The sequence below is a fragment of the Astyanax mexicanus genome, chromosome 3 (assembly GCF_023375975.1).
Source record: "Astyanax mexicanus isolate ESR-SI-001 chromosome 3, AstMex3_surface, whole genome shotgun sequence".
In the NCBI taxonomy this organism is placed as follows: domain Eukaryota; kingdom Metazoa; phylum Chordata; class Actinopteri; order Characiformes; family Acestrorhamphidae; genus Astyanax; species Astyanax mexicanus.
Window position 1 is genome coordinate 37,851,070 of NC_064410.1, and position 22,066 is coordinate 37,873,135.

Below are 22,066 nucleotides of genomic sequence, written 5' to 3' on the forward strand. Positions count from 1 at the left end.
GGTGCCATTTTTGTTGTCCACCGAGATGCACTGATCCTACATCTACCTACCAAGTTTCATTTCTCTATGACTTACGGTTTAGGCTGCACAACTGTTTTTACAGGAGAAAAAGAATAATAATAATAAATATAGCCGCAAGCGGCGATTTACGGGGTTCGAGCGTTACAGGCAAAGAGACCCCTGGAGGCCAGTTAGGCTTAAAACATGTTGCCGGTTGACCGGCATCGCCAAACTGGATGAGGATGACCAGCATGACCGTGAAGACCAAGCTAGATTACCAGCATGACTAATCTGGATGACAAACTTGTTGACCATATTGACCAAGCTGGAGGACCATAATGACCAAACTGGATGACCAGCATGGCAAAGGTGGTTGGCCAGTATGACCAAGCTGGAAGACCACCATTACTATGAGGACAAAGCTGAATGACCAGCAGGACCATAATGACCAATGTGAATGGCCAGCATGACCAAGCTGGATGGCCAGCATAACCAAGCTGGGTGACCAGCGTGACCATAAAGACCATAATGGCAATGCTAGATGAGTGGTGTGAGTAAACTAGTTGAAAAGCATTGATAAATTGAGCTGTAGTGTTCATCAGGTTTTATGTGGTGTCTTACTGCACTCTAGTGGGCATTTGGTGAAACAAATTCAGTTCTTAAATTGAAAAAACACAAGGCATAAAAAGGGCATAGAAATAACCCGTATATAGTATATAAGTTTTGATCTGATTAACATTCCGCCTGTTAAAAGCTTGCTGGAATGTGATTGGCTAATAGTGACCACAAAAGTGTCCATATCAAATTTTCATTTGGTGTACCATTAGTGCATGGGCCATAGATGATAATTGGCTAGGATGACCTTGATAGCTTTTATGGTTCTAGAGAAACAGCTATCGAGCATTGGCCCCGCCCCCTGGGGGTGTATGTCTACTTAAACTGACAGGGTATCTGAGAATCATGTAATGATCAAAGGACTGAAGTGGTATTAGTGTCAGGTTAAGCATTCAAAAGTTATGTGTTAAAGACATTTTACTGCACCATGGTAGAACTCATTTGCATATGGCGGCCATATTGTTTATAAATGTAAAGATTTTTTTAATAATTATTGAGGAGTAAGCTCTGCTGAACTGTTTGACACCAAACATGTCATGATTGGTCAAGGATCCAAGGACAAGATCTCAAAAGTAGGTTTTGCATATTATGCAAATTTAAAAAAAAATTAAGTGTGTGGAGGATAAACAAGAATGACCCAGGCTGCTGACTAGCATGACCAAGAAGGATAAAGATCTTCAATTAAGCTAGACAAGCAAGATTGAATAAGTTCAGCAGAGCTTTAATTTAGAATAATTCAACTGTAACTGTTTCACCAAATGACCACCAGAGCGCAGCAAGAGACCACATATAACCTGCTGGAAATCTATCACTCTATCAGAAAGACAGAATATTCCCTATCAGTGTGTTTCTATTTATTAAAAAGAGAAGAAAAGTCCGATTGGGCTCCAAATTGGTACTCATGATCAAGTGGTCTGTATATACATGTATGTAAATTTGTGTGTTGATAGGGTCAAAGGTTCCTGACTTCTGACCATTTAGGTTTGAAAAAAGTGATAATACAGGCTTATGGCCTACAAAATGGCTGTTGCTCTTTGGCCATATTAGAGGCAAAAAATATCTGATTTGGCTCAAAATTTGCAATCAAGATCACAATATCAGTCTATATATGTATGTCAATTTCTGTGTCAATAGGGTCAAAGGTTCCTGACTTCTGTCAATTTAGATTTGAAAAAAGCGATAATACAGGCTTGAGGCCTACAAAATCGCTGTAGTTTTCCAGCCGTTGTAGAGGCAAAACATGTCCGATTTGGCTCAAAATTTGCAATCAGGATCACAATATCAGTCTATATATGTATGTCAATTTCTGTGTCAATTTATGTTATATTTGTTTATGTTTGTCAAAGGTTCCTGACTTCTGTCCATTTAGATTTGAAAAAAGCGATAATACAGGCTTGAGGCCTACAAAATCGCTGTAGTTTTCCAGCCGTTGTAGAGGCAAAACATGTCCGATTTGGCTGAAAATTTGCAATGAAGATCAGATTATCAGTCTATATATGTGTATAAATTTGTGTGTTGATAGGGTGAAAGGTTCCTGTCTTCTGTCCATTTAGGTTGGAAAATAGCGATAAATAGAATAAATTGAAAATAGTTATTTTTTCACTGTAGAGCCTACTGAAGACTTATTTGGCTCATACTTGGCACTTGTGCTTCAAATGTCATTGTTAATTAGTAGCTTCAACAGTTTTGGCATGTTTTAAACTTTGACAGAGTTTTGGCCAAATAACTCTGAAAAGGCTTTCACGTACATGTTTGATCAAGGTTTATGGGCCTCAAATAGTTAAAATGTCAAGATTTTTTTGATAATTATTTACCTTCAGGGTCTCAAGATTGCATCAAGACCAAATTTGTTTTGATTGATTAAGGACTTAAAGACAAGTTCGAAAAGAGCAATTTGTACTCTTTTGGCCACTGATGAAAATCTTTGCATTTTTGGTAAACACATGTAATTACAAAGTTGTAAAGACTACAGCAAAGTATACAACTAAAAAAGAATAACAAGCCTAGGCCACTTATACCTTTAGATATAACTGATTTTCTGCTATAGCGCCCCCTTGAGGCCAATCAACGCCATATTTTAATGGATGATAGAAGGCCCTGAGATACATGTAGGGTATAAGTATCGTCCTGATTGGTCATTGTTTAGCATGTCAAAAGCTTGCTGGAATCTGATTGGCTAGTAACGATCGCAAAAATTTGCATATCAAATTTTCCTTCTGTAAAACATTAGGACATAGGCCATAGATGATACATGCCAAAGGAGAGCTTCATAGCTTGTACGGTTCCTGAGAAACAGATTTTTAGCTTTGGCTCCGCCCCCTGGGGGCGTATGTCTACACAGATTGAATGGCTACCTCAGAATCATATTGGCATCAAAGTTGTAAAGTGGCATTAGTGTCGGTTTAAGCATTCAAAAGTTACAGCTGTTAGAGTAAATTTGGGTGTGCCACGGTAAGATTAATGTGCATATGGCGGCCATATTGTTTACAAATTTCACTATTTTTTCGATAATTATTGAGGTTGGGACTCTGCTGAGTTGTTTGACACCAAATATGACAGGATTGGTCAATGACCCTAGGACAAGTTCTCAAAAGTAGGTTTTGCATATTATGCTAAATAGCAAAAAATCTAAGCGGGCGGAGCTTAGTGGTTCTGTTGACCTTTTTGATTTGCCATTAACCAAGGAATCATATAATGCAAGAATTTTTGCTCTAGCTATCAGGGCGTGGGAGTTACGAGGCCTAACGCATTGACCTTCGCCATAGCGCCCCCTTGAGGCCGATCGGGCTCATCTTTTGAATCTGAGTAGCGGTGAGAAGTACTACCATATGACCAAGTCTCAGCCCTGTAGGCCTTACGGTTTCTTCTGCCCGATCACTTCTATGGCAGAAAAAGAATAAGAATAATAATCGGAACAATTACAATAGGGTTTCTAGCACTACGTGCTCGAACCCCTAATAATAATAATAATAAGAAGAAGAAATATAGCCGCAAGCGGCGATTTACGGGGTTCGAGCGTCACAGGCAAAGAGGCCCCTGGAGGCCAGTTAGGCTTAAAACCTGTTGCTGGTTGACCGTCATCACCAAACTGGATAACCAAGCTGGGTAACCAGCGTGACCATAAAGACCAAAATGACAATGCTAGATGAGTGGTGTGAGTAAACTAGTTGAAAAGCATTGATAAATTGAGCTGTAGTGTTCATCAGGTTTTATGTGGTGTCTTGCTGCACTCTAGTGGGCATTTGGTGAAACAACTTCAGTTCTTAAATTCAAAAAACACAAGGCATAAAAAGGGCATAGAAATAACCCATATATAGTGTATAAGTTTTGACCTGATAAACATTCTGCCTGTCAAAAGCTTGCTGGAATGTGATTGGCTAATAGTGACCACAAAAGTGTCCATATCAAATTTTCATTTGGTGTACCATTAGTGCATGGGCCATAAGATAATAATTGGCAAGGATGACCTTGATAGCTTGTATGGTTGTAGAGAAACAGCTATCGAGCATTGGCCCCGCCCCCTGGGGAGGTGTATGTCTACTTAAACTCACAGGGTATCTGAGAATCATGTAATGATCAAAGGACTGAAGTGGTATTAGTGTCAGGTTAAGCATTCAAAAGTTATAAGTGTTAAAGACATTTTACTGCACCATGGTAAAACTAATTTGCATATGGCGGCCATATTGTTTATAAATGTAAAGATTTTTTTTTATAATTATTGAGGAGTAAGCTCTGCTGAACTGTTTGACACCAAACATGTCATGATTGGTCAAGGAGGCAAAGACAAGATCTCAAAAGTAGGTTTTGCATATTATGCAAATTTAAAAAAAATTAAGTGGGTGGAGCATAAATAAGAATGACCCAGGTGGCTGACTAGCATGACCAAGAAGGATAAATATGTTCAATTAAGCAAGACAAAAATGATTAAATAAGTTCAGCAGAGCTTTAATTTAGAATAATTCAAATGTAGCTGTTTCACCAAATGACCACCAGAGCGCAGCAAGAGACCACATATAACCTGCTGGAAATCTATCACTCTATAAGTAAGACAGAACATTCCCTATCAGTGTGTTTCTATTTATTAAAAAGAGAAGAAAAGTCCGATTGGGCTCCAAATTGGTACTCATGATTAAGTGGTCTGCATATATATGTGTGTAAATTTGTGTGTTGATAGGGTCAAAGGTTCCTGACTTCTGTCCATTTAGGTTTGAAAAAAGCGATAATACAGGCTTATGGCCTACAAAATGGCTGTTGCTCTTTGGCCATATTAGAGGCAAAAAATATCTGTTTTGGCTCAAACTTTGCAATCAAGATCACAATATCAGTCTATATATGTATGTCAATTTCTGTGTCGATAGGGTGAAAGGTTCCTGACTTATGTCCATTTAGGTTTGAAAAAAGCGATAATACAGGCTTGAGGCCTACAAAATCGCTGTAGTTTTCCAGCCGTTGTAGAGGGAAAACATGTCCGATTTGGCTGAAAATTTGCAATCAAGATCAGATTATCAGTCTATATATGTGTATAAATTTGTGTGTTGATAGGGTGAAAGGTTCCTGTCTTCTGTCCATTTAGGTTGGAAAATAGCGATAAATAGAATAAATTGAAAATAGTTATTTTTTCACTGTAGAGCCTACTGAAGACTTATTTGGCTCATACTTGGCAAATGTGCTTCAAATGTCATTGTTAATTAGTAGCTTCAACAGTTTTGGCATGTTTTAAACTTTGACAGAGTTTTGGCCAAATAACTCTGAAAAGGCTTTCACGTACATGTTTGATCAAGGTTTATGGGCCTCAAATAGTTAAAATGTCAAGATTTTTTTGATAATTATTTACCTACAGGGTCTCAAGATTGCATCAAGACCAAAGTTATTTTGATTGATTAAGGACTTAAAGACAAGTTCGAAAAGAGCAATTTTTACTCTTTTGGCCACTGATGAAAATCTTTCCATTTTTGGTAAATACATGTAATTACAAAGTTGTAAAGGCTACAGCAAAGTATACAACTAAAAAAGAATAACAAGCCTAGGCCACTTGTACCTTTAGATATAACTGATTTTCTGCTATAGCGCCCCCTTGAGGCCAATCAACGCCATATTTTAATGGATGATAGAAGGCCCTGAGATACATGTAGGGTATAAGTATCGTCCTGATTGGTCATTGTTTAGCATGTCAAAAGCTTGCTGGAAACTGATTGGCTAATAACGATCGCAAAAATTTGCATATCAAATTTTCCTTCTGTAAAACATTAGGACATAGGCCATAGATGATACATGCCAAAGGAGAGCTTCATAGCTTGTACGGTTCCTGAGAAACAGATTTTTAGCTTTGGCTCCGCCCCCTGGGGGCGTATGTCTACACAGATTGACGGGCTACCTCAGAATCATGTTGGCATCAACGGTCTAAAGTTGCATTAGTGTAGGTTTAAGCATTCAAAAGTTACAGCTGTTAGAGTAAATTTGGGTGTGCCACGGTAAGATTAATTTGCATATGGCGGCCATATTGTTTACAAATTTCACAATTTTTTTGATAATTATTGAGGTTGGGACTCTGCTGAGTTGTTTGACACCAAATATGACAGGATTGGTCAATGACCCTAGGACAAGTTCTCAAAAGTAGGTTTTGCATATTATGCTAAATAGCAAAAAATCTAAGTGGGCGGAGCTTAGTGGTTCTATTGACCTTTTTGATTTGCCATTAACCAAGGAATCATATAATGCAAGAATTTTTGCTCTAGCTATCAGGGCGTGGCAGTTACGAGGCCTAACGCGTTGACCTTCGCCATAGCGCCCCCTTGAGGCCGATCGGGCTCATCTTTTGAATCTGAGTAGCGGTGAGAAGTACTACCATATGACCAAGTCTCAGCCCTGTAGGCCTTACGGTTTCTTCTGCCCGATCACTTCTATGGCAGAAAAAGAATAAGAATAATAATAAATATAGCCGCAAGCGGCGATTTACGGGGTTCGAGCGTCACAGGCAAAGAGGCCCCTGGAGGCCAATTAGGTTTAAAACCTGTTGCTGGTTGACCGTCATCACCAAACTGGATAACCAAGCTCGGTAACCAGCGTGACCATAAAGACCATAATGACAATGCTAGATGAGTGGTGTGAGTAAACTAGTTGAAAAGCATTGGTAAATTGAGCTGTAGTGTTCATCAGGTTTTATGTGGTGTCTTACTGCACTCTAGTGGGCATTTGGTGAAACAAATTCAGTTCTTAAATTGAAAAAACACAAGGCATAAAAAGGGCATATAAATAACCCGTATATAGTATATAAGTTTTGACCTGATTAACATTCCGCCTGTTAAAAGTTTGCTGGAATGTGATTGGCTAATAGTGACCACAAAAGTGTCCATATCAAATTTTCATTTGGTGTACCATTAGTGCATGGGCCATAGATGATAATTGGCTAGGATGACCTTGATAGCTTGTATGGTTCTAGAGAAACAGCTATCGAGCATTGGCCCCGCCCCCTGGGGGGGTGTATGTCTACTTAAACTGACAGGGTATCTGAGAATCATGTAATGATCAAAGGACTGAAGTGGTATTAGTGTCAGGTTAAGCATTCAAAAGTTATAAGTGTTAAAGACATTTTACTGCACCATGGTAGAACTCATTTGCATATGGCGGCCATATTGTTTATAAATGTAAAGATTTTTTTAATAATTATTGAGGAGTAAGCTCTGCTGAACTGTTTGACACCAAACATGTCATGATTGGTCAAGGATCCAAGGACAAGATCTCAAAAGTAGGTTTTGCATATTATGCAAATTTTAAAAAAAATTAAGTGGGTGGAGCATAAACAAGAATGACCCAGGCGGCTGACCAGCATGAACAAGAAGGATAAATATGTTCAATTAAGCAAGACAAGCAAGATTGAATAAGTTCAGCAGAGCTTTAATTTAGAATAATTCACCTGTAGCTGTTTCACCAAATGACCACCAGAGCGCAGCAAGAGACCACATATAACCTGCTGGAAATCTATCACTCTATCAGAAAGACAGAACATTCCCTATCAGTGTGTTTCTATTTATCAAAAAGAGAAGAAACGTCCGATTGGGCTCCAAATTGGTACTCATGATCAAGTGGTCTGTATATACATGAATGTAAATTTGTGTGTTGATAGGGTCAAAGGTTCCTGACTTCTGACCATTTAGGTTTGAAAAAAGTGATAATACAGGCTTATGGCCTACAAAATGGCTGTTGCTCTTTGGCCATATTAGAGGCAAAAAAATATCTGATTTGGCTCAAAATTTGCAATCAAGATCACAATATCAATCTATATATGTATGTCAATTTCTGTGTCAATAGGGTCAAAGGTTCCTGTCTTCTGTCCATTTAGATTTGAAAAAAGCGATAATACAGGCTTGAGGCCTACAAAATCGCTGTAGTTTTCCAGCCGTTGTAGAGGCAAAACATGTCCGATTTGGCTTAAAATTTGCAATCAAGATCAGATTATCAGTCTATATATGTGTATAAATTTGTGTGTTGATAGGGTGAAAGGTTCCTGTCTTCTGTCCATTTAGGTTGGAAAAAAGCGATAAATAGAATAAATTGAAAATAGTTATTTTTTCACTGTAGAGCCTACTGAAGACTTATTTGGCTCATAATTGGCACATGTACTTCAAATGTCATTGTTAATTAGTAGCTTCAACAGTTTTGGCATGTTTTAAACTTTGACAGAGTTTTGGCCAAATAACTCTGAAAAGGCTTTCACGTACATGTTTGATCAAGGTGTTGGGGCCATAAAAAGTTAAAATTCCAACATTTTTTTGATAATTATTTACCTACACGGTCTCAAGATTGTGAAAAGACCAAAGTTGATTTAATTGGTTGAATATCCAGGGACTAGTTCGAAAAGTGCAATTTTTACTCTACTGGCCACTGATGCAAAACAATACATTTTTGGTAAAGACATGTAATTACAAAGTTGTAAAGGTTACAGCAAAGCATACAACTCAAAAAGAATAACAAGCCTAGGTCACTTGTACCTTTAGATATAACTGATTTTCTGCTATAGCGCCCCCTAGAGGCCAATCAACGCCATATTTTAATGGATGATAAAAGGCCCTCATATACATGTACAATATAAGTATCGTCCTGATTGGTGATTGTTTAGCCTGTCAAAAGCTTGCTGTAATCTGATTGGCTAATAGCGACCACAAAAATTCACACATCAAAATATCCTTCGGTAGACCATTAGGACATAGGCCACAGAGGATACATGCCAAACGAGAGCTTGATAGCTTGTACGGTTCCTGAGAAACAGATTTTTAGCTTTGGCTCCGCCCCCTGGGGGCGTACGTCTACACAGATAGACAGGCTACCTCAGAATCATGTTAGTAACAAAGGTCTAAAGCGGCATTAGTGTCAGTTTAAGCATTCAAAAGTTACAGCTGTTAGAGTGAATTTTGGTGTGCCACGGTAAGATTAATTTGCATATGGCGGCCATATTGTTTAGAAATTTCAAGATTTTTTCGATAATTATTGAAGTTGGGACTCTGCTGAGTTGTTTGACACCAAACTTGTCAGGATTGGTCAAAAATCCACAGACTAGTTCGCAAAAGTAGGTTTTGCATTTTATGCTAAATAGCAAAAAATCTAAGTGGGCGGAGCTTAGTGGTTCTATTGACCTTTTTGATTTGCCATTAACCAAGGAATCATATAATGCAAGAATTTTTGCTCTAGCTATCAGGGCGTAGGAGTTACGAGGCCAAACGCGTTGACCTTCGCCATAGCGCCCCCTTGAGGCCGATCGGGCTCATCTTTTGAATCTGAGTAGCGGTGAGAAGTACTACCATATGACCAAGTCTCAGCCCTGTAGGCCTTACGGTTTCTTCTGCCCAATCACTTCTATGGCAGAAAAAGAATAAGAACTATAATAATAATAATAATCAGAACAATTACAATAGGGTTTCTAGCACTACGTGCTCGAACCCCTAATAATAATAATAATAATAATAATAATAATAATAATCAGAACAATTACAATAGGGTTTCTAGCACTACGTGCTCGAACCCCTAAAAATCTTAGCAAAAACAATAGGGTTCTACGCACCTTCGGTGCTTGAACCCTAATAATAATAATAATAATAATAAGAAGAAGAAGAAGAAGAAGAAAAATCTTAGCAAAAACAATAGGGTTCTACGCACCTTCGGTGCTTGAACCCTAATTATAAACTTTGTGAACCTTTACAGTCTGCACTTGGTAATGTCTACTAGGGGAGTAAGTTACGTGTATTCTTTATGAATTGTCACGGTAGGGGGGTCACGGTTCGGTACGCGAAAAACGCACGCAGAATACAGGGTACACAGGCAGTCTATAGGAGACTTGTGTAACACTGTTGTTATTAGCATTAACAACCGGAATGTGTTAAGATCATTCAAACTGTCTACACACCGTCGCTGCCATAAGAAATTAATGGTCGCTCGCGCCGAGTCTCTCTCTCGCAGTCTCTCTCTTTCTCTCTTTCTCGTGCGCGCGCGCCGTTTCTCTCTCTTTCACTCTCTCGCTGTATCTCTCTCTCTCGTGCGCGGGCGCCGTGTCTTTCTCTCTCACTCTCTCTCTCTCGCGCACCGTGTGTGTGTCTCTCTCTCACGCACGCGCCGTGTCTCTCTCTCTCACTCTCTCGCTGTCTCTCTCTTGCGCACCGTGTGTCTCTCTCGCGCACGCGCCGTGTCTCTCTCTCTCTCTCTCTCTCTCTCAGATATTATAATACAGCACAAAAGGATCTAGTCTGCCAGACCTAAACCAAACTATACTAAAGTAAGAAAGTCCAGCATTAAAATAAATGAATCATGATTTTAATGAATTTTTAAGTGATTGACACCACTAATAAAATTTAATTTTAACAATATAATGCAGATATTTCTTTAAAAAACTCAAAAACACTGAAGTGCATCCAGTAATATGCTTAGAAACAAAATATTTGTAGCTTAATCAGTTAAAGTAATGTTGTTGTTTTTGTTCTTAATAAAGTGCCACAATCAAGCTTATTGTTTGCTTATTTTTTTCCAACGAGATTCAAAAGATGGAGAGCCTCTCATGACGACAGTAGGAGAAAACCCTGGTTTCAAGCATTTAATAAAAGTGCTCAAGCCCTGTTACAACACTCCATCCTAAAAAAAAACAGGATTTAATTAAGTTTCTATACAGAATGCCTAGCCTCTTTATTTTTTCTACCAAGTGTGCTAAAAATGTACCGAACCGAGGTGTGAACCAAACCGTGAATTTTCTGTACCGTTACACCCCTACTGTCTACAAGGTTGTTTTTGGTGTATGATAAAATGTGTGAGTAAAATATGGTATTAAAAAAGGAAAGCATAGTCTGACAAAAATTCTAATCAGAATTCAGTCAGCAATTTTCAATCTAGTGCTTTTGAGGGGAACATGAAAACACTTCCATTGAAATGAACTAATAAAAAGTACCCACTCTCAAGTGCAAATACCCAACTACTATGCCGAAGTGACCTCCTCACAAGCAGTAAATGCTTATGCCACACAGTGGGACACACTGGAAGATAGTTGTGTCTAAAATTGCTGTCTATGGACTACAACGTGTGTAATATTGAATAATTGGTTTGTTTTGTAGTCATTTTTATCACTTTTCTGCAGTCAGTTTATAATAAATAGTGACTGGATCCTTCACACAACAACATGTAATCCAATGGGTGTAGAGATCCACCACAGCTCCAGTAAAGGAAGGTGTTTATGTTATTATGAGGGGATCTTATTAGCGGAGAAGATTCTTAGAAGCAAATGTCAGAACTAAAAAAAATGGAAATGTCCTAATCGATCAGCCAATTCTCACTGATTATATACATTTCTATAGCTAATTATGTTCCCATCATTGATTACAACAGTATTGAAAGAACTAGCTCTAACAAAAAACACACATACAAGCCACCCCACTTTCAACCTTCTTAGTCTACACTGACATTAGAAATCAAATCTGATTTTCTGCCTTAAAATTAATCAGACCCGATTTTGATGAAATTTGATCTGATTTAAATCACTTTCACACGTGGTCCTTTACTGGATGCTTATGGAAAGGCGATGTGAATTATAGATGGGACACTCCATTTTGCAGGCACTTTCCTCATTCCCCAATCCACAGTGTTATGTGTACACATCACAGCATGCATTATTATTGCAAAAATTTGTGAAAATCACATCCATATTTAATGCAGGAGGTTACACATGTGATAGCGATGGAGAGACTGGCTAAAGTAAATCTAACCCAGGCAGTGACTGGATATACTGATGGAAGCTCAAACAGACATCCTTTCATTATGATAAAACAGACCTGGCCAAATGCCACAGGAAATCCAGAGAACAAAAACATGTATACAACGAATACACAATAAATCTCTCTAGAGAAAAGAATGAAAGCTGGATCTATATAGAAAAATGTTGTTGTGTTCACCCTTACTGTTAACCGCTGTGTATTTTAAATCTTTTTGCCCTTAATGTTTGCCCTTAATGTGTCCTTCTTCTAAAATTCACTTTTTCTTGTGTTTCTTTGTGAAATACAATATGTCTCTATGAGTTGTATATGCATGCTGCACAAACCCTTCCTCAGCCTCCATTGTCTGAAGTAGCTAGTAAAATAAAATATTCAGAAAAACGAGTCGATCAGGAGAAGAACCTGTATCTACGTCAATCCATGAATTAGTATTCATGGCCTTGCCTACCTTGGCTTGAGACCACCCATCTTGTCAGATAGGAGCTAACTATCAGTGCTAGGAACAGCACGGCAGTTCGTTCCTGTGTTCTTTGTGCAAACAACACATCACATCACATGTTTTGCCCAATAATTTAGAGCTAAGGAACAAATCTTTAAAAAAAATTGTCTATGGAACACCACCAGCGAAGTACAATTGAGCTAGCTAGGTGTATGTTTAGAACAGTTCTGTTTACACTAGCTACTTAGCTAGCTAAGAAAGTTAAAATCAACCTCTGGGTTTTATTCCAAGCCTGGCATGCATTTTAACTTTCTGGACCTGGACTACCCACCTCTGTGTGTAAGTAACTATAGGATCTCCGGTGGCTCACAGGGCTTTCATTCATATTAGATATCACAACTAGACATTTCAAAATAAATGAAAAAACAATGGAATTGCACCTTTAACTTAGAAGAGCACTTGCATTAGCAAAATGTTACCCTACTACCCTGAGCCAGTTTTTTTTTTCTCATTTTTGACCAGGTTTTAACATTTATGGCCCAAATTCAAGTTTGACATCTAATCCTTAGAGAAAACCACAACAATCACCAATTCTAAACAAAAATTGGTTTTCACACTTCAGCGAGCACATGTAACCACCTTGTAAGCTATGATGTGCATCTGTGTTTTCAGTACATGTAATAAATGAGCATACGGTACAGCTCAGCATTTAAACAAGAGCACTGAGGGACTTGATTAATCTGTATCCATTACAGCGGCCTGCTCTAATGGCTCAGACTGCAACTCTCTCCCGGACCGTGACCCCCACCGAGTCTGCCCAGTGAAATGGCCCCTTGATCTCATTAACCATGTGGATGTGTGGAGCTCCACACTCACCGACCTGCATGTACACACATACACACAAATTAATGGCTCCAGCTAGCCACTGTATCAGCATGACCTTCCTTTTTTGTGGTGTGAACCTAATCTAATTCAAGTGTTTTAGGTATTATTGCTACTTGGCCTCGGTAATGGGAATGATGTGCTTTAGCTCAAATCCCCGTGGCCATGTCGTAATGCTTTAATCAATGAATCCTAGACTAGAAAACTCACTATTAAGTATCTTAAAGAGCTGCCCTATGGACAAAACGTAATCGTCCAGAAATTGAGTGCTTTGCTCTTCGTGAGTTTACTTTCTTCCCTTAGAGAGTCTGCTGTGTGCCACCTTGGCTCACCTACAGAATCCCTCATATTAGTAATGAACTGTCAGGAATGGGGTAGGTAAATTAAGTACATGGTTTGTTAAAGGTGCTATATGTAACATTTTAATAATTAATATTACAGCTATTTTTTTTTCATACACATATATATTATAATTGAGTAAAGACATCCTGAGAAGAGAATACAGTTACTTACCCTCTGTTGATGGTGATTGACCTTACAACCGCCCACATTCGTCCCATAATTTTAAAATATTATCTGATGTATAGATAAATAGGATGTATGTGACTTTGTCTGGTGCAATGTCTATATTTTAGTTAAGTTATGTCTACCTTCACTGAAATAATTTCTAGGATTTAGGGCTTGTTCTCAGATGGTAAATAATGAGATATTTAATATAATATAAAGTCCACTTCTCATTAATAAAGTCCATTAATATTGCATAGTTGTTTATTTGAATTACGTTTTTTAGACTGCATTTTTTGTCTGCATTTTAATCAGCATAAAGTTAGCTAAAAATGCTCTACAATTTGTTGCTGTTAAAATGTTACCTTTTCTCTTTATTTTCAATCAGTGTTTTAAACATTCTGAATTAAGGTAGGTTTCTGGTTAGATGATAAACTCTTCTCTTAAACCACTGCTAATTTTTAAAGAGCCAAACTACTGTTTTTTGTGTTTCCTGAAAAACTGAAGCATGAAGGAAGGTGTTGATATCTCATATAATTAACTTAGCTATTTAAGCTAATATGCCCATTTAACTATAACTCTGTCAGGCTAGCTAGCTAACCTAGCTGGATAGTTAATCTAGTAGCAAGTTTAGCTAAGAATTTAACTTAACTGTGAGTTTCCTGGTGAGACTACACAAGCCAAATATTACAGCAACCATATTTATTACACGTAAAAAAAACAGACTCTAGAAATTCAAGTGTCTTACCTGATAGGGAAGCTTTCATTTAGTTGTGTCCACTCAAACTATGTGTTTTTAGCTTGCTAGTTAGCAATTTTGGAGATTGTAGCCGGTTAGCTTTTAGCCTCACTCCACCAGAGTTTCTCTGGTTTTGGCTTTCTTGAATCTCACCGGAAAAAAATAAAATAGCTTGTTGGTTAGCTGTAGTTTGGTGGTAGTCAGCTAAACTAGCTGGTCCAGTTTGTTTTCGAGAGTGAAGAATTAGGCTAGTTAATATTTGTATAATTTAGCTAGTGTTTGCTAGTCTAGAGCTCAGTCAGTTTGAGCTCCCCTTCTTTGACCCCTGGCAGAGGAAAAGCTGCAGTCAGACTAGTTTCAAGTTTTTACCAGAAGGATAAGAGTCTGGTGGGAATGTACTGCTTTCAAGTAAATATCAGCAGCACTATGTTCTCCTTTTGTTGTGTTTTTTTTTTTTTATGTAAAGTCAGCAGTGAATAAGATTCAGGGTATGTCAGCTAAATATACCGAATTTCAGCTATGTGCAGTACCTGTATAGTCAACTACTATATTTTTTTTAATTGAAACTAAAAATTTAGCTTTTGGCATTGCATGACTGTCTAAAAACAAATAAGGACTATTAGCCTGTTAAAATCTATAATATAATATCAATAATTTAGATTTGAGAATAAAGGCTAATTATGTTAATTTTAAACATGTTTAAAAACCCTTAAAAGCCTAAAACAACAAATGTCAGAACTGAAGTGTTTATTTGACCTTCTGACCCTTTGTTTTAAAAAACAAAGGATATACATGTATGTTTTTTAACATTTTACTCAGGTAAAAATCCTTAGACTATGTTTATATGTATACATGTACTGATATTTATTGTTTATTTTCTGGTGTATTTAGTGCACAGAGTGAGCAGAAAACATGTATATAAATTATAAATTAATAAATTGTATAAATTAAGATCATTCATGCATTCTATGATATATCTTAGAAATAAATGTATTCAGTCATTCAGAATTTAAGGTATTCCTCATTTAACTTGTATTTTTTTTTACCTTACCTTCTTTTTAAATAAAAGCCCTTCTCTAATGCACAAATGGGTCAAAAATGACCCGTATTCATTTTTTATGTAACTTCAATTATGGGTAAGGGTTTTCTTAGCACAAATTTTCTTTTTTATTTTCCTTTACTACTTTATGAAGAAGCTTTTGTATTTTTACATCAGTTTTACACACACAGGTCAGACACGACCCACATTTACCATTTCACAGCTTAGCACAGCTCAGCTCCAGTCTCACAACTCAGTGCTGCTTTCAATTGTTTTAACATAACTTTAAAAAATATCTAATGACAGTTAACACTTATTCAGTATTTGCAGCATGTTTATTATTTTGTCTCACACACTTATAATAACTAAAAAATAACTAAAAAATACTGTACATTACAAACACTAAGTACATTGGTGTTTATTTAGGAAAGTAGATAGCTTAAAAAAAATCCATGTTGTGATACTGGGTGTTTTTTCCCTTTAAAGCATTTTCATTTGTACTTGTATTTGACAGGTGACCTTAGGTGATAATCAGTCAAAAAGCTACATAAAAGAACCCGGTAATTTATGTTTAATGTCTGCTTAAAGAGGTCTACAAATTATCTTGCTGTGAAAGAATGCATCTGTGGGCGGAGCATGGATGGGTCAATAATGAATTTACCAAGTGGGAATAAGGAGCATGTGATGAGCAGGGGACGGTGACATCAGTAATCTTGAGACATTAACATCAACTTAATGTCAGTTAATACACTGAGCATTAGCCCGATGGATCTGCATACTAGCCCTTGATCACAGTGAAATCACTCTGAACTAGATATACAATGCATTTGTTTCTGTTCCACACTTGAAGGTCAAGAGCCCAATTCCACAATCATGGTTTAATGATATTTAATCAAGTTGAGATGAGACTCTGTCCTGTAGTGTCTGAGTGGCCTGCACTAGAGATGAAATTGCTCTTGAAGGTGACATGCAAATCTCACAATCCTCTCTAGCCTTTAATTTGCAGAGCCAATGGAGCAGCCCGTGTGAGGCATCCGGGCTCAGACAGGCTGGTCTCAGGCCGCCGCTTCCGGAACTAATCCGTCCAGAGCCGTCACAGGGGACTGAGGGAGACGTGGTCGTTCAGGCTCGGGCAGATTTTTTAAAGAAAGCACACAGAGACAAGGACCGCCACCTCTCTGAAAGAAAGGGCCGACAAAGTAGAGTGAAAGGTGAGAAGGACGACACAGCACGAAGAGAGAGGATAAAGGAATGAAAGGGATGAGTTGAGAGAAGGAAGATAGTGGATGGTCAGAAAAAATTATTCCAGAGTAACCAAAGAAGAGGAAAGTGTGTCTTAAATGGGTTGAGGACACCTTGAATATTTATTGCAGTAACTTTTAGTTAAAGAAGAAAAAATATATTTAATTCATTTGTTCACACTAATCGGCTGTTGGCTATACATTGGGTATTTTTTATCACCATATTTCTACCAATGGAAGACCAGGATTTGCCTAAATATTAATTTGGTTTTCCAGACTGTTGTTTGATCGTCAAACTCTTTTGAATCAACAGTGCTTAAACATCTAAAACTTTTGAGAGCTGACACCACTAAACGAGAATCCTGGCATTAGGGTAGCACTAAAACTGAAAAATAAAAATAGAAAAAGGCTAAACCCAGATTGCAGTTTTCAATGCATAAACAACTCATAAAATATACATTTTATTTAGCTTTGAGGTCCATATTCACAAAAAACCTGATGGGGTTACTATTGTAGCAGTTCTTCATATGGTTCAGATCCTGACCAAGCACACAAGCCAATCATTTTCAAATATAAATTTCTTTATTTTATCAGTGTTCTTTTATTTTATTTTTTAAAGGGACTGTCCACAGACAGAGCTAAAGCTGGTCAACAGCAGAGCCGGCATTGTCAGCTAAAGAGCTCACAGCTCTGTTTACAACAGCTAGTTAGCTGTCTTGCGTAAGTACTTTTGGTTTAAATCGGATCTCCGGTTGATTCCGCATTTTATGGAGACCTTAAATATACACTATTGAAGCGGGCACCATTCGTGTTTGGTGTGGGGGGGAGATCTGCTCTCCCCATGGCATTGATAACTGATTTCTTTTGGCTGTGGCTGAGCGACGCTGAGAGTCTGTTAGGCGAAGTTTAAGAGTGAACTTAATCTAGCACTCTAGTACTATATGTTTATAACTAAGGCTGTATCTCTGAAAACATGTTGTCCTTTGAGTTTTAGAGCTGTAAAATTGACTGTGGGGGGAAGGCAGCAGGTAGGCATTCTCTGCTGCAGTGCTGTTAGCCAATCAGAAGCTATATTTTTGCATATATGAACATTTATGAGCAAGAGCCAAATCCTGTCTTTCTTCAGAGATCACTAACTCAGTGAAATAAACCAGGGCTATACAAAAACACTAAAGCATTTTTTCCCACAAACCTCAGCTCTGATACATCAGCCAACAGGTGCCTTTGCTGACCAACATTACATTAGGAGTGATGAGGGTAGAGAGCACAATTTTCAACCATTTAGAGAAAGCATGGCCAAGTGTGCTCTCTCAAACTCTGATTGCTGAAGCCAAGGATCAAGGCCCTCAATTCAAACCAGCGATCCTTGGATCTTAGTACACACCTTAAGCAAAAGGTGTGTACTAACTCTCTTAATTAATCAAGGGTGTGTCTTGGGTGTAACATGCAATTAAAAGACATTAGCGCATTGCTATTTCTAGGGTGCAGCTACCTTGATGTACCCAACTCTTCTCAGCAGAGTAAGAGTAAACTGACCTGCTCATTCATGCTTGTTCATGCTCATGTTTATTGTTGATTTAAAAGTTTGCATTGCTGCAAACTGGCATGTGCAATGGGTTTGTGCATTGCTGTGTGTTTATGTGTGCATGACAACCAGGGTGTATGCATGTTGGGAAAGTGCTTGTGTCAATTCACTGCCAAGATAGCAATGAACGCCTGATGGTTTACATCTGCCTATAGGTTAATTTCAGTCAGTTGTGCCTCTGTGTTTTCTATTGACAAGATAGCAATAAGCCTAAAATGTACCTGAACACACCTAATTTCGACACTACCACGCCCGTCAGCGTAGGTATATTAACAAGCACTATTGATATTTAAATGACACAGGTGAAAGGTGTGAAAATAGTGTGTCGGTGGGGTGTAAGACAGCAATGAGCATCATAGGGTATAAGATTGGGCCCAAAGTGTTTGTTAGCAGCATTAGTCTCATAGCAAAGGGACAACAAACATGTCTTTTGATGTTTTGATCAGCTACATCTGTGGAGACACACACTGAACACATTTTATTAGTATTTACATTATTTTTATACATTTTTCTAAGTCGGCATAAAAAATGCAAATTTGATTATTAGTTTATGAGGCTAAAAACAGTTTGAAACGCGACGTGTCCTCAGTTTTCTGTCATGCACTCTAGGTAAAAGTGATGATCTCCTGATGATGCAGGGGAAAAGATGAGCACTTGTACATCTATCGTTTTGTCTTTTTAAACATGCTGATGTGCAGAGTGGGAAACTGGTACTCTCGATTGTTTATTCTCTTTCTTCACATGCCGTCCAAATGGGGATACAGGATGCAAAACACCTGCTTTAAAAAGGGTAACATGACAGAATGAGGGCAAGCTGAAAGAAGAAACTCCTTGGTGTGTGTGAGTGTGTGTTTGTGTGTGAGTGTGTTTGTGGTGTGAACTAATTCAAATGCCTTTGATAACACGTACACAGTAAGAAGTTTGGAGAAGTGCGAGGAGGAAATTTGGTAAGGGAAGAAATTAGAAACAGGCATTCAGCAGCAGATGTTTGTATCTTTTTGAATCCCTCCTTAATGCAGCCTCACCCGTATCACACAAACTCCATCGTTCCTTAAGAGCAGAACACTCTGACCCAGCTTTCTGCAACACCAATAAACCCTACTCTTCGTTAATGTGCAGTACAAGTGTACCATTATTAGAATCACTAGAACAATGTAGAGTGTTCACACTGTTCTAGAATCTGTAATGTTCTCTTCCGCAATCCCCAACTCATATTAATGTTGATACCATACTATTTTAGGTTGTTTACAGCCCTTTTCCAATTCTTCCTATTGTAACAAAATCAAATCAATTCCAAATAGGTTGTCATCACATCATATTATTACTGTTGTATATGTAAGTTCAGAATTTACCAAATAAAATGAGAGTATGTACACTTTAGCAATGGTACAAACATACAGCATTGGGAAAAAAATAGATTCCACTTAAAAAAAATATATATTTTTTTACCAAATTAAAAATCTCTGGATTATAATCAATCATTATAATCAAGCTGAATGTTTTTTTTTTTTTTGCACCAGGAGTGGCATAAAGTTATCCAAAAGCAGTGTGTAAGACTGGTGGAGGAGAACATGCCAAGATGCATGAAAACTGTGATTAAAAACCAGGGTTATTCCACCAAATATTGATTTCTGAACTCTTAAAACTTTATAAATATAAACTTGTTTTATTTGCATTATTTGAGGTCTGAAAGCTCTGCATCTTTTTTGTTATTTCAGCCATTTCTCATTTTCTGCAAATAAATGCTCTAAATGACAAGATTTTTATTTGGAATTTGGGAGAAATGTTATCTGTAGTTTATAAAATAAAGCAATAATGTTCATTTTACTCAAACATAAACCTACAAATAGCAAAATTAGAGAAACTGATTCATAAACTGAAGTGGTATCTTATTTTTTTTTTTACAGAGCTCTAAATAATTGCACAGTTTAAGTGGACAAGTTACTGTATAATATATAAACTATAATATATACATTAGCATATAGACATTTGGTTTAGATGTGAATCCAGAGGTATGTCACCCTGTTCAGAAGTGAGTGGGGAAAAAATGTATTGATGTGTGCAAGTGAAGTGTACTGTAAATGTAAGTGAAGTAAAAACATGGTACAGGGAGTGAGCTGTGTGGTGGGAAGGTGTGGTGAGATGAGATATCTTGTTTGATGAAACAGGTAAGATGTGTTGCGATGGACTGAATTGAACTGATAAACTGCTTTTGGCTATTCAACAGTCTGATGTTCTAAGAGAAGAAGCAGTTTCAGAACCGGCTGGTCCTGGTAACCATGATTCTGTACCTCCTGCAACTGGTTTCTTTGATTTGACCAAATTGAAAACCTCTGGAATATAATCAAAAGAAAGATGGATGATCACAAGCCATCAAACCAAGCTGAACTGCTTGAATTTTGCACACCAGGAGTGGTATAAAGTTATCCAAAATCAGTGTGTAAGACTGGTGGAGGAAAACATGCCAAGATGCATAACAACTGTGATTAAAAACCAGGGTTATTCAACCAAATATTGATTTGTGAAAGTTCTCCATCATTTATATTGTTCTGGGACATTCCCAACACATTCACAGTAAACTGCTCTGAAACATTTCCCTCATTCTTATTCTAAAAGCTCAGCTAGTGGAAATGTTCTGTAGTAATTTTGAAAGTCACTGTAACCTGGGTCACAGCACTGCCTTTTGTACTAATTGAAAGTCTGATTGAAAAGGAAAAACAATGGCTTTTAAAAAATAATGGACTGACTATTTAACAGAAAGCGGCACTCCAGTTCAAAGTCAAGGCAAACACAAGCTTTGCATTGTCTGGAAATGAGGTTTGAGCATGCATGTGAGTTGTTAGTACATGCATGCTGTGAGACCGGCCTCCATGGTAACTAGAGAGGAGATTTTAGCAGAATTAGCTAGTCTTCAATCAACATCTCTAACCAGAAACAGTTTTAGCACTGACATTATATATTATATATCACACAGTGCTGTGAAAAAGTTTGGGCACCCCTGATCATTTTCATGATTTTTCTTTATAGATCATTGGTTGTTCTGATCAGCAATTTCACTTAAATATATCTTATAGCAGAGGTACACAGTGATATTTGAGAAGTGAAATGAAGTTTATAGGATTTACAGAAAGCGTGCAATAATTTATTAAACGAAATCAAGCAGGTGCATAAATGTGGGCACCCTTGTCGTTTTATTGATTTGAATTCAAAATTTGTTTGGTAAGCTTATTGACTGTTGACCTACATACACAGGTATAGCAAAGATTGTTCAACCTCATGGTTTTAGGGGAAGGATACAAAAAGCTCAAATCTCAGAGATTTCAGCTGTCAGTTTACACTGTGAGGAACATAGTGAGGAAATGAAGGACCACAGGCACAGTTCTAGTTAAGACCCAAAGAGGCAGGCCAAGAAAAATCTCAGATAAGCAGAGGAGAAGGATGGTGACAACAGTCATAGTCAACCCACAGACCTCCATAGCTCCAAAGACCTTGCTGCAGATGGTGTCACTGTGCACCGTGACTATTCAGCGCACTTTGCACAAGGGGAGGCTGTATGGGAGAGTAATGCATAAGAAGCCTTTTCTGAGCACACGCCACAAACAGAGTCGTTTGAGGTATGCTAAAGCTAAAGCACATTCAAACAAGCCAGCTTCATTTTGAAATAAGGTGCTGTGGACTGATGAAACTAAAAGTGAGTTATTTGGAGGGCTGTATGCATGGCAAGAAACATGGCAAGAACACATTCCCAGCATTCCAAGACAAACACTTAAAGGTAGCCA

The 22,066-nt window shown here is 37.8% G+C and overlaps 1 protein-coding gene across 1 annotated transcript in view; it reads right to left on the reverse strand.

Annotated features, from left to right (window-relative positions):
* adcy2b (adenylate cyclase 2b (brain)) overlaps window positions 1–14,764 on the reverse strand; it is a 144,859-nt gene extending 130,095 nt beyond the window's left edge. Inside the window, exon 1 of the mRNA XM_007231726.4 lies at window positions 14,432–14,764. The gene's annotated coding sequence lies outside the window, so the exon portion shown is untranslated. The remainder of the gene's footprint in view (window positions 1–14,431) is intronic.
* Between the last annotated feature and the right edge of the window lie 7,302 nt (window positions 14,765–22,066).